Source organism: Herpailurus yagouaroundi, unplaced genomic scaffold (genome assembly GCF_014898765.1).
Source record: "Herpailurus yagouaroundi ecotype Mexico unplaced genomic scaffold, PumYag 192, whole genome shotgun sequence".
Taxonomy (NCBI): Eukaryota; Metazoa; Chordata; class Mammalia; order Carnivora; family Felidae; genus Herpailurus; species Herpailurus yagouaroundi.
In genome coordinates this window covers 14,138,165-14,151,188 of record NW_024412423.1, presented here as the reverse complement: position 1 = coordinate 14,151,188, position 13,024 = coordinate 14,138,165, and positions in this window count along the sequence as shown.

The following is a 13,024-nucleotide window of genomic DNA, read 5'->3' as shown; positions in this document are numbered from 1 at the left end:
TTTTGAACTAATCACCAGTAAGGGAGATGGGATTACCCCCACCGACTTGGACAATTCAGGAATTATTTCTGAAACAGGGTCAATAATCAGACTCCATTGCTATTATATAATAGGGAAAGATTGGATGGATGTGGAGGATTTAAGCAAATGTTAAATGTAGTGTTCCCCTTTAACTGCTCAACATTCAAACTTAGCTCCTTGTCAAATAAATATGTACCCTTAAAATGCTCACACCAGCATGATATACATTCACTCTTCCCCAAAATGGGACAGCTCAAAGTCTCCGGTATTTTGGTTCTATGTCTGTGGTTGAGTTGCTCTTTTTCCCATGAAATCTAGATGTAGCTTCTCATTGTATTAAGGCTAAAACACAGTTATTATCAATCTTCAGCGCATTTTGTATAAGGTAGTGGCAAAAGAACAGGATAAGTGCAATGAACAGTCTATCTGGAAAGGAGCAGCAGCACACAGAGCTCACTTGTACTCAGCATAAACCATAACCTGCTGACAGGAAATGGTGAGAGCTTTCTGACCGGGTAGAGTAGTGACTGCTTTTGTTACATATAGCAACCCTATAAATCTCCTCCCCTGGATACACTCACTTATCAGTTCTCTATCACCCCCACGTCCTGCCTTAGGAAGACCACTCTTTTCATTGCCTTTCATATGAGCTAAATATTGGCTACGATACCCATTGTGGGACTACACAACTTTAGGTGGCTCACTTCCTAGAAGTGTGTGTTGAAGGGATTTAAGTCATAGCTCTTGATGGGCAAGCTCAGTAATTTTCATTGTGCTGCAAGTAACATACTGGGAGATTTTAGTGTGGTCATGGTTTGTGAGTGTGGGACTTTGGTCTCCTAGCAACAAGTCTCTCTTTCCTAGAATCTTAGTTTAATGGCTCTTGTCTACGATTGGTTTGTCCTTGGAAGAGATTTGAGGCCATAACCTTGAGTTGATGGACACCAATATGTGTATTCTTTTTTAGGCAGACAAGTCAACAAGACTTGTCTAAATCTCATTTTGTTAATTGTGTTTCAATCTTATATACTTCCAAATCACTTACCTCGCAACTTTTACTAGCATTTGTACTTAGGTAGATAATTTAATTTTTTAAGCTATAAAATTCCATGATTTTGAAATACAGAGAGGGCCTTTGTTCTTATTTTTTAAATTTTTTTAATGTTTATTTTCTGAGAGAAAGAGAGAGAGATAGAGACAGAGCATGAGCGGGGGAGGGGCAGAGAGAGAGAGAGAGAGAGAGAGAGAGAGAGAGAGAGGGAGAGGGAGACTGACAGAGCTCTCAGCACAGAACTTGATATGGGACTTGAACCCACGAACTGTGAGATCATGACCTGAGCCGAAATCAGATGCCTAACTGACTGATCCACTCAGGTGTCCCCAGAAAGCGCCCTTCTTAATGAAGCTATTTTTCCTTCTTCTGTATTTATCATGGGCCACATTCAGCCAGTTTCTCTCTTTCTTGTAAGACTTCGTTGATTTTCTTAAGAAATGTTAAAAATACTCCAAACATGTTTCTTACCAAGTCCCTCATTGCTATAGACCTGTTAGGCACATTGTCTGAGTTTCAACATAATAGAGGCCATAGTTTAACTGACACCTTCAATATGGAATGATAAAATTGCCAGAAAGCAATAATAAATAGTAGGACCTTCTCTGTTCTCAACCCTTCATCTTCTATTAAACTAGTAGGTTTTCTGTAGTGCATTTGCTGACATCAAAATCTGTGTTAGTTAAAATACTCTCAGCTGAAAATACAGAAATTTTGCAATGGGGGTGCAGGCCACAATTCAATCAGGACTGAGCATAAGCCTCAGGCTGCAATGATTCAGGGTTATATATGGCAGCCAAAATAGCCCAGTTGGACATAATCCTGGGAGATTATGATCCTGGAGCTGTCAGGGGCCATTATGTAAAGGCGGAGAAAGAAGCCAACTCAGTGGAAGATAATGTCAAGAGCTGGAGAGAAACCAAGTTCTAATGACATCACTGGACCTCTGAATCCAATCATGTATGGAGCCAGCACTATTTCTGGTCTTCTCAATTAAGCAAATCAATATATATATATTTCTTCTTAAGCTAGTTTGAAGTAGAGTTTCTATCCAATTCAACAGTTTAGGCTTCTGGGTTGATCTTAATAATTGGATTATGGGAAGTCACTCAAACTTATCTGGTTCAATCATTTTAAAGATGAAAGGGGCATTTAAAATTAGTTAATCCAACTGCTTCATTTTTATGACGTGAACTCACACAGTCTGGCTATATCCAGCCACAAATGGGGTGCAACCCACATTTCTGTCTGGCCATACTTTTGCGGCCTGAACCTGACAGTTGCCAAGACAAGTTCTCAGGACACAAAATGAGACAAACAAGAAGGCAGTTGCTGTCCCTGGAAGAAAACAGATGGAAAAAAACCTGTGGGCTTGGATTTGGAAAGGAAGGAACAATGTGACATTTTATCTTCCTCTCTCAATTGGGCACTAAAGACAGTGACCCAGGAGAGCTGTTAAGAATCCTCACCCTTTGCTGGCTTTTGCCAGCTTTCCCAGGAGTCCATCTGCAGGGCTCTGAGCAAGTGAGGCTTAAAGTACAGTGGAGCTCTAGTATCTACCAGAATTTGCCAAGGTTTTCCATTAATTTTAACTTTACCGTGGCTCTTTAAGGGAATACCTGGTAGCAGTTTACTGGAGAATCCATCAAAGTCTTGTCCATCCTGGGAGGGACCCATACGGGGATGACTGTAAGTCCACTAACTTGGTGGACTTTGGTTTATGGTCTTGTGATCTCTTCAGAGTGGAACAGCACTTCAAACAAAGTTATCATAGACTAAACACTCTTAGTAGGAGTAAAGGAGGACAGAAGGGAGTAATAGGAGCCACATCAGTCTTACACTCTCATTTTAGGTGCCTCTGTGTCTCTAATTTTTCATTAAATTGAAATTTCATCACATTTTATGGCAAGTCTTTCAAGGAAAATGTTTTTAAATGTTGAAGTCTTTTGGAGGGTCCTGCATGTCAATGAAAATAGATACCCTATTGTTTATGTTTGATATGGGAACACTGACTTTCAGGTATACTTCTTAAATGGACAATCTTATCAAATTGGAGCATTCCCCATAATGGTCACTGTAATTCTAGGTTGTCTTAGGAAGATTTTGCCATTTTTGGAGCTACAGCCTCCAAGGTCACAGTTCTTAGACATAAAATAAAATACTGGAATTGCACACCTAATTCTTTGAAACTTGAGGATTCCATTTCTTCAGCTAAGCCATGGGTCTCTGGTGTTAAATGAATACCTAAGAGGAATGTGTCAGTGAGTTGGGAATTTTGTGGTATTTTACAGTGTACCTCATCCCACAGAAGTTTTCTTGAGATTGATGAGTGACCTAGTATCAATCTAACCCATTCCATGACCAACTTAGCCTAGTATGGGTGTCTTAGACTCAGGTAGCCTGCACTTTAACTGCTTTTAAGTGCTCATTCTGTGCCCATCAATTTTGCAGCTTTGGCTTCTGAGACTCTCATAACCGATAGATCTCCTTTTATTCCTTTTATGAGGAGATTTCTTGATTTTGGTGGATGCCATAATGGCTTTTCATAGTCTGACTTGTGCCTACTTAGATTTTGATGTGCCATTGGTCAAAATACTCCAAATTCCTTGTTTTAATTTATTTCCCCAAGTCCCCCAGCAATTTAAGCTACAGATTTACCTTGAAACTTTGTAAGTCCCTGTCGCAGACTATGAGTCTGGAGTTCTCTCTTGTCCAGCAACAGAGTGGATGCAGAACTGAGTATGAGAGAGGCTAGTGTCCAGGAGTAGCCAAGAGCCCTAAACAGGGGTTTCATCTCCATATTGAGCTCACAAGATATTACCCATATGGTGAACATGAAGAAAACAAGATCTTACACACGTGAACATGGAGAAAACAACCAGACAGTAATCATTAACTTGTGTGTGTAAGAAGCAAAGGGCCTGGGGAGCAAGTGGAGTTTGTGATCAAGCTCCATTGGTACCAGATGGAAAGTAACTACCCGCAGGTGATATCACAAGTTACTCATGATTCCATTATTATATCTTGGTAGCTAACCTTGGGTGTTTTTGCCCCATGGTAGCGGCTTCTCCCTCTCCCCCCACCCAAGTTTTTTCTAACCCATTTATGTAAGTTGAACCTATTTTACCACAGTTCCTCCTTTTTTGTTTTTCTTGATCTTCTTAAGTTTACACGTGGGGACCATCATGACAAGCTTCTGATCCTTCTTTTGCTGTCGGGTGATTCTGCAAAGGCATAAAAAGAGACACCATAAAAGTATTCCACTTCCCAGAGTTATCCAGAATTTGAGATGGGCATTAGCCAATAGGGAGAGGGTTAAAGTCTTTCCAAAAGGACCATGAGTCAGCCCATTTGTGTCTTAGTTGTTTGGAGTATTGTAGTTGTTGGTGTCATGTTACATCTAAATTTTCTATCACAGGGCAGCTTAGAATGGAGGATTTGACCATAAGTTGATAAAGCACATGTGCAGTTTGATAGTGTGGTGACGACTAATTTCATCAATGGTAGCAGAAGCTATAATGCTTACCGTGGCTAGGATCCCTATGATTAAGAGGCCTATGAGTCACCTGTGCCTGGTTAATGACTACCAGTGATGGACAGCATGGCCATCAGATGCAAATCAGGGGTATATGCAATACCATTGTGGTGTAAGAGGACTCTGGCCTGGTTAGGCAGGTGTTTAAGGCTTCCCCATGTTATATCAGGGGCAAAAACTTGTGTTTGTGCAGTGGCTTCAGGATGAGGAGGACATGAAGAAGATTCTTCCATCTTGAAAAATGGGAGTGGTGGTCGCTCATTCAGAGTCATTCTCTGGAAGTCCTGGTTGATTGGAAGATATTCTGGGGGTCTCTACCATGCCATGATATGGTTTCACCAACTGAGAGGGAATCCACAGAGGTCTGGAATCTGAAAGAACACAAGCATATCCTTGACCCCTGGTGAGAAGTTTGGGCAAGAACCATAGGATGAGAGGGTTCATCTAATTTAGAATGTAGCTCAGCTGCGGTTAGTCCTGGAGGGTCAAGATTTAAAAACTTAAGAATGATCATAGCGTGATCGAGGAGAAGTTGAGGTTGTAATGTAGACAGCCATGGGTAATTCCCCTTTTTTTGTTTTTTTTTAACATAGTTTTAAGTTTATTATGTGCTTGTTCTACAATTGCTTGGCCTTGTGGGTTATAAGGAAATTTAACTTTATCTGCCATTTCCTTCTGCCTTTGTTTCCCACATCATTCCCCCTTGAACAGTTTTGACCCTTAAAATCTCTAAGGTTGCTGAGGGTGGATGATCTTCTCTTCTGTAACTTCTTCTTGCTGAATAGGGGCATAGAGATGTCCTTACCTGTGGGTCAACGTTGCTCAATTGGGGTAGGTATAGGGGAGTTACGAAAGGGAAAGACAGAGTTCAGGGGAAACAGAGCCTCCTTGAGGAGAAAGGATCATCTGTCTACTGGAAGTTATAGCGGTTCAACAAGAGTCGCAAAACTATGACAAAAAGATTAAAAAATGGGCATTACTAAAAGATCTAGTACCACTGACAAGGAAATTGAGTTATTTCTGTGGCACATAATACTTCAGTAATCAGAATATCGAGTGATCACCTTATATAAAAAATATTAGAACTAGGAATTGCATATAGTCTCTAGAATAGTTATAGCATTTACTCAAATGTAACCTAAGGCTTATTATTTGTTTGGCAGTGCTTCCAGAGTAACTTAACATACCAAAGAAGCCTAATTGGTTAAAATGACTTAATTTAAATCTTTGGAGATTTGTTAAAAAAAACAATTCAGGAAGTTATAAAGCACAAAGCATGTTTACCCTCGGACCCAAATATCCTTAGTTTCTCTGCAATAAGAAGCCAAACGCAGATAATCCTTGTTAAGTAATCAATGCTTTAGCATACCATCCTATTTAGAAAAGGCCTATATGTCCAAAGAACTCAATCCCAATTTATCATGCAAGCAAAACTTTGTAGGTTACTAAAGACTTTGAGGGTTATCTTAACAATTACCCATGAAAACTATGAGACAAAGTTAACCATTACCTTAAGTCATAACATGAGCTTATTTGACCTTTGATAAACAGGTCTATTTCAAACCAACAAACTTACTTTTGGGTCCACTTAAGACAGTTTGTTCCCCAAAGTTAATTTTTACCTGGAACACTGGTGGGGAAATTATAAGTGGGTGGTCTTTGCTCCTTGACATCTCTGAGACAATGTTTAAAGGTTGGGAAAAGGTTTCTATAGGTAATAATATGGCTTGCAGTTCTGAATGTTGGGTAGAGCCCAGTCCAGTGTATAATAAATGTTCCCAGTTTTTTTCCAGTTTTCCAAAGGCAAGAAGCCTTGTGAGTTTTCCCCAAGGAGTCTGTAAACACTGTAAGGGCATTCTTAATAGGTTGTTGCATTGGGGTGAAGATGTCCTCAGAAGGAATCTTTTGTTCCTTTAAAAGGTTAGATTTTTCCCAATGACAAAGGAGGGAGTTAGTGTTCTCTGGATGTGGGGTGCCGAATGGGGCAGGCTGAAAATAAGGAGGCTTAGTTTTTTGGAAAATTTTTGTTTACTTTGGGTGGGACTGTATCTTCATAAACATGGTCTACAGTCAGAGGGAGAATGGTCGTATGGACAGTAGACCATGTAAGAATAACCTCAGGTGGAACACTGGTGCCTTCTGTATGGCATGCCTTTACTGTTTTACCTATTTGTTCCCGAATGTCTACGTCAAATGTTCTTTGCTTGAGAAACCAAGGGAAGTGTTGCTGGATAATCATTAATAATTTAAGGAGTGCTATACAGATGTATTGTTTCTGTTCTAGGGATAGGGAGTCTCCTATAATGATTCTCTCAAAAGTTCTGTGGCAGCAAATCCTAATACAGTTTCACTTTTCTCTTAACCTCATCAGGAGAGATTGTAGTCAAATGCACTTTTTCTCTTTTAGAGCTCTAGCCATTCCACGGTGTTCTGCAGTCCTTGAGTTATGTGGGCTTATTAGCCATGTTGGCTTCTAGTCATGTTGGCTTCTAGCCATATCACCTTCTTAGCCATGTCGCCTTCTGATCATGTCCCCGTCAGTCACGTTGTCCTCCTAGTCACATTGGCTTTTCTTCTTTTTAAAAAAAACTTTTTTTTAACATTTATTTATTTTTGGAGAGACAGAGACAGAGGATGAATGGGGGTGTGGCAGAGAGAGACACACACACAGAATCTGAAGCAGGCTCCAGGCTCTGGGTTGTCAACACAGATCCCGATGCGAGGCTCAAACTCATGAACTGTGAGATCATGACCAGAGCTGAAGTCAGACGCTTAACCAACTGAACCACCAAGGCTCCCCACATTGGCTTTTTTTCTAATTACATTGGCTTCACGTTGCCTTCTGTCACATCTAACAAGTTACTCGTGAGTCCATTGCAATATTTCACTAGCTAACCTCTGGTGTTTTCGCCCCATGGTGACAGCTTTCTGTCCTAAGCTTTTCTCTAACCCATTTATGGAAGTAGAACCTATTTCCCCACAAGTCCCCTTGTTTTCTTAGATTAAGTGGTACCCATTATTTTCCCTTGTTGAAATAATGTTCCCTAATTCAGTTAGTCTTACTGTTTCTGGTTGCCTGCACACAGCTCCTGAGGCCTGTCAGGATTGCCCAAAGGTGCTTGCTTTGTAGATGAGGTCTACCACAAATCCACATGCTGTGGCCCAGTAAGTTTCATCCAGGAAAATCTGGAGTCACTCACATTCCAATTTTGCACCCAGAAGCATCAGGACCAGCAAACTTGAAGAACGCAAAATAAGCTGAGCTCCATCTGAGCGAAGCTTACCAGAGGTCTGGGAGAGTACCAGAAGAGGCAGCCAACCAACAGGGCTCTGTGGGTACTTTCACCCATTTAGGAGCCATCCCTGGAATCTTCAGCAGCTGTCTTTCGGACCCATTTGGGCTGCCAAAACTGACAATGACAAAACTAAAACCATTTCGTAAAGAAGTTGATGCCCTTTATTTGAGGGAAAATAGTCCATGGATTGGAGGACTGCAGTGCCTTACAAGCAGTGGGACACTGTTCCCAAGAGATTTGGGCTAAGTTGTGGGGTGAATTTTACAGAATATTAGAAGAGGCAATGTAGAAACAGGACCTGATTGGCCAGGAGATCAAGCCTTCCCTGACAAGCCTAGCGTGTCTTATTTTCCAGGATATGGTAAGCTAGCAAAAGCTGAGTTGGACGACTGCGCTTGGTGTATGTTAGGTTTCCTTGACAGGTTTTTCCCGTAAGTGCAGCCTGATTTAAGTATAGATTTTGTGATGTGGGCTGGGCCACTGGAGCAGCCTCCACACTGTGGGTCTTGATATATGATTGAACTTTATCACTTCCTACCTTGTCTGTTTTGTCTTAGTTCTGTTGGTCTGTTATTTTGCTTACTTTCATGAGGGAGTTTCCTTCACATGTGTAGTAACTTTTCTATGAATTCTTAATCTGGAAAGACTAAAAGTCCCATGGGTCTGGTTGGGTGTGCTTCACTGTAGGATAATGCGGTGGCCAGCTGTTTTAGTGAGGACACTAAAATGTATTTTTCTGGAGTCTTTTCTATAACAGGGCTAACTTTCTCTAGATGAGAATCATATAATATCCAGTCTTCTGATTAGGCTCTTTATTTCATTCTGTAGAACAACACTTTTACAAAAGAGATGTTAAAGTAATGGTCAGATGTTACCCAATCTCAGAGTCAGAGAGGTCTCAGGTGACTGAAAGGTTATACATAAATTCTTTTAATATAAAATAATCTGAATGTGTCTTGCAAAGTAAATAATCCTTTAACAAAGATTCTGAATTACGGCCTTTAGACATTTGAAAAAACAAATACCCCTTCTCATAGGATAAAACTCTTATACAATGAGGAAAATACTAAGTTCATTAGGTCATTAGTAGTGAAATCAGGAAAATGCTTCTCATGTCATAAATTAATAGCAAACTTGAAAGAAACTTACTTTTATTTTCCTAGCTTTTATCTAAATATAAAAGAAGGCCATGCCTGGGTTTTTTCATTTGAGCATCTGAGTCTTGATTTTGGCTCAGGCAATGAGCCCAGGGTCGTGGGGTTGAGTCCCACATTGGGCTGTGCACTGAGCCTGGAGCCTGCTTAAGATTCTCTCTCTGTCTGTTTTTCTCTCTGTCTCTCTCTCTCTCCTTCAGCCCCTCTCTCCCTCTCGCATACTCTCTCTCTCTCTAAACTAAACTAACTAACTAACTAACTAACTAAATAAATAAATAAATAAATAAATAAAATATAAAAGAAGAAAAGTAGTATGAAATCAAGGTAAAAACATTGACTAAACCCTAAAGGAGTTATGTTAGTCTGCGTGTAATTGTCTTTGAATGATTCCTATAAGGTAGGAGGTTAATATTTCCTGGTGGTGGCTTGTTTCCCTTGCATTACCCATTATTGCCCCAAACAGATATATTATATTAGATCAGTTGTTTATTTATTTATTGTTTGTACAGCCTCCTGGGTCTGGCTCAGTACTCTGTTAAATGATACTACAATATTTACCTGCCTTTCTTTTTGCATACTCTCTTATTGGATGGAAAATCAAAATGTTGAAGTCATCACCTATGTTATTCAATTAAGTAAAGTCCAGCCGGTTAATAGAGAATTATACCTGCTATATATTTTTATTGATATATTAATGAGCCTTAGTACTGAATTCAGCTATTATTTCCTTGGTTGTATTGTGTCAGGTAAGGAGGCAGTAAATGCACCATCTGTTTTATCATTAGGTTAGCTGTTTGTTTCTTTGCAAACTGCTATTTTGAATTCAGAAAAACAAGACCTTGTCCAAGAAGACAATTGCCTTTATTTAGCATACAAATGTTTATGGTACTTTTGATTAGTTGTGGATTTCTTTTGAATTTCAATGACCCAAGAAAGCTTGGAATTCTAATCCAACTTCATGCAGATTTAACACAACAGTAAGTAAGCAATTTCCAGGGATGTAAAAGAGTTCTTCCTAATTGATTGATACATTTTATTATTACATATATTATCACAAGTTCTAAAGTGGCCATTACGTGTCCTGGAAATTAAAGCTTGAGCATTTAGATTGGCAATTTTTGAGAAAGTTGGGGATTAGAATATATAAGTGAATTTGAAGTCATTGTTACATGGTCGCAGGGTTGAAAAGCCTGGTGCAAAATTTTCATACGGTTAAACAAAAGTGAGGAAAATCCAACAGGCTACTTATTTCAACTACTGTGAGCCCACATGTAAAGGAATTGCTCAACTTGAAAAGTCTTGCTTTTTCGAGCCTCCAACTTAAAAATCTCTGAGCGGTCTTTATGTGCATCCTCAATCTGCAGTTGTCTAAAGGTCACAGTTAAATTTAAAAAATTGAAATATTAATTTAAAATTTCACATTGGCTGTTAAATTTAATTAGGTCTGCAATAACTGCTTGTTGAAAGAAGGAATATTATGAAGTCAAACAAGAACCAGAACCGTTCAACCCTTGGGGTGGCAAAATGGGGCAGTTCCATCAAGAACTAAGCCATAGGTCTTGCCCCTACCCTTCTTCTGACCATGGGCAATGACAAATAAAGAGGCAGCTGGTTTGGCAGAAGGCAGTAGCTCTGTCAGCTGGTGAAAATATAAGAAAAAGGAGAAAAATACCCTTATACTCTTTCTCTGTGTTGGTCTTTCTCCCTCTCGTATATAGAAGCAGTAAATTCTCTGTCCCCATATCCGCATCTCCCAAATCACAGCACCTCAGGTGAAGGAGCTAAGTCCGTCTTACCTTCAGTGTCTTTCAGGTTGCATCGATGTTTATGTTAATCTATTTTATAATATTCCTAATAAGAAAGGAAGTAAAGATAACCACTTACCCTAGCCTTTCCACATTCCCTATTCAGTAGTTTTCAGTATGTTGTGGATGGAGACCCTTCATCAAGAGTAGTGGGAGTTTGGATAAAAATGTACATTTTTATATCACATCTGTAAAGTACTGAATCAAAACTTCTGGGAGTGGCTTCTAGATATCTGCATTTTAAACAAGTTTCCAAGGTGACTGTCATGTACCCTTGAGTCTGAGAATCACTGCTTTATGTGTGACATCGCTTTCAGATACTTATTAACTTCTGCCATGTGCACAACATAATTTATGGCTCTTATCTCCAATAAATTTATTATCTAGTAGAGATGCCCTAATGAATAAGGAAAAAATAGTAATATGTTAGAGGTAGAAGGAGAGGTATAATGTAATGGAGAGGCTGAGCCTTGTATTCATTCATTTATTCTCTCATTCATTCTTTCTGTGAATTATGTGCCAGATACTCCTGGGTCCCTCATGAATATTTAGGTAGCTACTTGGTCCTTCTTACTTCTTCCTATATGGACTCCCCCGTTTTGTCTACATGTAATATGTTTTACAAGGTACTTGCTTTTATATTTAGTTTCATTTCTCTTCCTTATTTATTTGTCTTATTCTCTATAGCAGAATTGAATATTCGTGAATAATGCAGCAAAGACATATGACAATATAAGAGGCATTTCCAAGTAACACTAACACGGAAAAAGGATGACTAATCAGTAATGTCAGTATGTATGCAAATAGAATTTTACACTAGCTGGTTGAGATCAGGGCTCTGAAACTGGAGTCTGGACAATCTTAGGATTATATGGGTTGATGACCTTTGAATGTAAATGCAGCATTATTTATATGGGTTCCTTTTGGGGATATATAGTTTTTAGTAGAGTGTCTAGAAAACTTTAGCGCTAATAGTCTGGATTTCATAAACCTAATGCCTGCAACAGCCAGACAAGTAGAATAAATGGTTAAAAAATACCCAGGGTAAGAGGCTACAGATGGATGTTCTGGTAAACAGGGAGTATAGAGAATGCATGTCGCATCTGAAGGAAGCAGTTCTCTCTGCCTTAAGACCATTGTTTTGCACTGTGAGAATTCAGGCCCTGATGGCCAGGTATTCAGATTTTTCAAGGAAAGCCAAATATATTATTTTTTCCCGTTTCTTTTCTCCTTCTTCTCTTCCTCCTTCTCTTCCTTCTTGTCACCTCCTTCTCCTTTTCCTCCCCCTCCTCTACCTCCTCCTCCTTCTCCTCCTTCTTCTTGTGAAACTCACTGTATATTTTCACTGGATGTAGGATTCTGGGTTGATAGTCCTTTTACTTCAGCGCTTCAAAAATGTTGGGTGACTTCTTTTTATCTTCCGTTGCTTCTGGTTAGAAATATTTGGGGGGGGGTTGAATTGTTGCTTCCTCATAGGTAACATACTGTTTCTCTCTTGCTGCTTTTACATTTTTTTCTCTTTAATTTTTTAGTTTTGCGAATTTTGACTATGATATATCAGAGGATGTATTTCTTTGCATTTATCCTATTTACTATTGTTCTTTTTTTTTGTAGATTTATGTCATTTTTCAAATTTGCGAATATTTCAGCCATTAGTTTTTAAAATATTTTTTTTTTTTTTAGTCCCAGCCTCTTCCTTATTTCCTTCTGGGACCTCAGTGACACAAATGATAGATCTTTTATTATTGCCCCACTATTCACGAGGCTCTGTACTTTATTTTATTAAAATTTTTTTTTAAGTTTGTGTATTTTTGAGAGAGAGAGAGAGAGACAGAGTGTGAACCAGCAGGGCAGAGAGAGAGGGAGACACAGAACCAGAAGCAGGCTCCAGGCTCTGAGCTGTTAGCATGGAACCCGACATTGGGCTCGAACCACGAACCTGTGAGGTCATGACCTGAGCCGAAGTCGGAATCTTAATCGACTGAGCCATCCAGGCGCCCCGAGACTCTGTACTTTATATTTTTAGTCTATTTTCTCTTTATTCAGATTACATAATTTCTATTGATCTTTCTTTATGTTTATTGATTTCTGCCCCCTCTGTTTATTTCCATTCTGCTCCTAAGCCCATCCAGGGAGGTTTTCAACTTCAGTTAGTATATTTT